Genomic DNA, 2,664 nt, shown 5'->3' with positions numbered 1-2,664 from the left:
AACTACGGCCTCCCCGCCACCGACTACATCCTCGAGGTTCAGGGCAGCTGTATCTCTACCTTCCTGGGATGGACTTCCCCGAGCCTGTCGCACCTCTTGTTATTCTCGATGATGCTTTCCTCCGACGATACTACTCTGTCTACGACCTTGGGAAGAACTCTGTTTTGCCCAGCGCTTGCATTCCCCATACAAAACGATGACACGCCCTCAGAATTTGAATGTCGGGCCTTTCAAAAAACCAAGCGCCATTCACAATAATCAAGTCTCAACCTGCCTTAAAGCCAGGACAAGAAATGATTGGCACATTTTGAATGCTTGTACTCCCCTTAGAGTTTCTGGGAGTCTTTTATTGCTATCTCACAAGTATTCCAGGACCCTGCCGAATTAAAATCTAACCATATCACATCCAGGACGCGCTCTAATTCCGGGCCTCGGAGAAATGCCTAGGGACTAATTAGCAATCCTGGGCAATTACGGCTTTGTTGTCCACTAGATGACGTAACTAACGGAGCGACGGGACCGGATATCTTACTGAGATCCTGGAAATGATGAACCGTGGCTATGGATCGGAAATATTGTACTACGGTACCGGACCAGACCCTTCTGAAAACGGGGTTCTGTTTTTTGTTACCCTACAGTATGATATATTGAGTTATACAGTACATAGATAGCCCCTAGGCCAGCACGTCCTACGCTCTAGTAGGAGACTATTCGGGGCGAATGACCCTTCGGACGAAAAATATACATAACATAACATAACATAGCACAACATTTAGATAAGCTTATCTTATCAAAGCTAGAGGAAAAGCTTATGGGTGAGTTAATAACAACTTAAAATAGGATGGATAACTTGTCTCACCTTTACATAGCTGTATACACAATACGAATACAAAAGACTGGGTCTAAATTCATAAAGAGGGTTAACTACTTATGCTCGGTACCGTCGCAGTTTGCTCTTAGAAGCCAGAAGTCAAGGTCCCCACTGGAGTCTGATTGCTTGACTTATCCGAGGTATCGCTGATCAACCAAGTGAAATGAAGGGTCTGAAACCGAGTAGACGTGGTAAGAGGAAGGTGTTGGTCAAACATGAGTAAACAGAATGGTTTAGTATCTATCCCTAAAGCTTTGTAGCAAATATTGTTTGCAGGAGAGGTGGTGGGTCTGAATTCGGTGCGACCGAGAAGTTTTGCAGTAATGTTAGGTATCCACACTCGTATTCTGTACGATAATTAGACACAGACCGGTACTACTCTTTAATTGGTTAAGTCTAGGGGGTGGACAAAATACCGCCTGGCAATGGCTAATGATAATCTTAGGCAACGTCGTCTGCTTGCGGCTAGCCGATCTCCCAAGCCTTCTGAACCCTTTTATTTCGTCTGCTCAACCCAAATTAGTAACAGAATTACGATGTACAGCCCCGTCTTGGAGCTTTGATCAGAGATAACGAGTACTAATACTCGCAGAGACCCTCGACCTAAAACGAAAAAACACCAGTTCCATCATACCCAGTCCTTCATTTTGCATTCTCTCTTGTTGTCGCTCCTTCTTCTCTTAGAATCGATCATGTCGCAAAATCAAGATTGGCAACATGGCCTTTGTGGCTGCTGCTCGCCTTTTGACTCTTGCTTGCTAAGCACGTTTCTACCATGCATTCGTAGGTCGCCAACACCCGATATTCACTGGTCATTGTTGCTAAAACAAAGCGTTACTCAGTCTTTGGCCGTACTTCCCAGCGTATGGATAATCCTTCCGTGCCGATTGAGAACATGAATACCGAGTGCGCGATCTTCTGCGCTTTGCATTCATTTACTTATTGTGGCTGGATGTAAGAATCTGATTCTCTTAGCCTATCCCTCTCAGCTGGGATCGCTAGACATCAGTCCATGCTAATCAGTTGTATCAACCAATAGTTATAATATGATGAGACGACGGGAACTCCGCGAAAAGTATGGCATTGAAGGAAATGGAATGGGTGATTGCTGCACCTCTTTCTGGTGTCTCTGCTGTGCTCTTGTTCAACAGGACAAAGAAGCCAAATCCCGCACGGTCCCGGCCTATGACATGCAAGGCTACCAGCCTGCAGCAGATACCATGAAGATGCCCTCGCACGTTTAAGTAAGCATAGGGCATTCCATGCTATTATAAGCGCATCACTGGGTACTTAAAGATTTGATAGCGTTACTAGTATACCGCGTCGTGGTTGGAAGAAGGCCTACTCCCGACAAGCGAGATGCGTCTAGTTTGTCAGTAACCCCTTTGTCAGTGCACTACCACCAAAGGAGAGACGCTCGGTTTCTTCGATACCACCTCACGAAAGTCATTCGCCTGCTAGCCCTAAACGGTGGGGTTTTATTCGATATAATTCTAGAACTATTGCTTTATTTGTGCGCCTGCCATTAGGACTCTTTATCTATGTAACTTCATTAGATACCGTGAAAGTATCTTATAATCTATAGACTATATCCTGCGGGTACTTGCAGGTTGGGAATATATTATAATGCCAAATATCATAAGAACATAGACTCAGGTCGTGGAACTAAATGTGTCAGGCCCGGCAAAACGCAAACGATTGAACAGGGTTTGATAACATTTGGCGATCTTACCTTAAGGAACACTAATAATCTGAACCCCGATATGATGTCTAATATGCTTTGCGTGCAATGG

Source organism: Fusarium oxysporum, genomic scaffold (genome assembly GCF_000149955.1).
Source record: "Fusarium oxysporum f. sp. lycopersici 4287 supercont2.50 genomic scaffold, whole genome shotgun sequence".
Lineage (NCBI taxonomy): Eukaryota > Fungi > Ascomycota > Sordariomycetes > Hypocreales > Nectriaceae > Fusarium > Fusarium oxysporum.
This window is presented reverse-complemented; position numbering follows the sequence as displayed.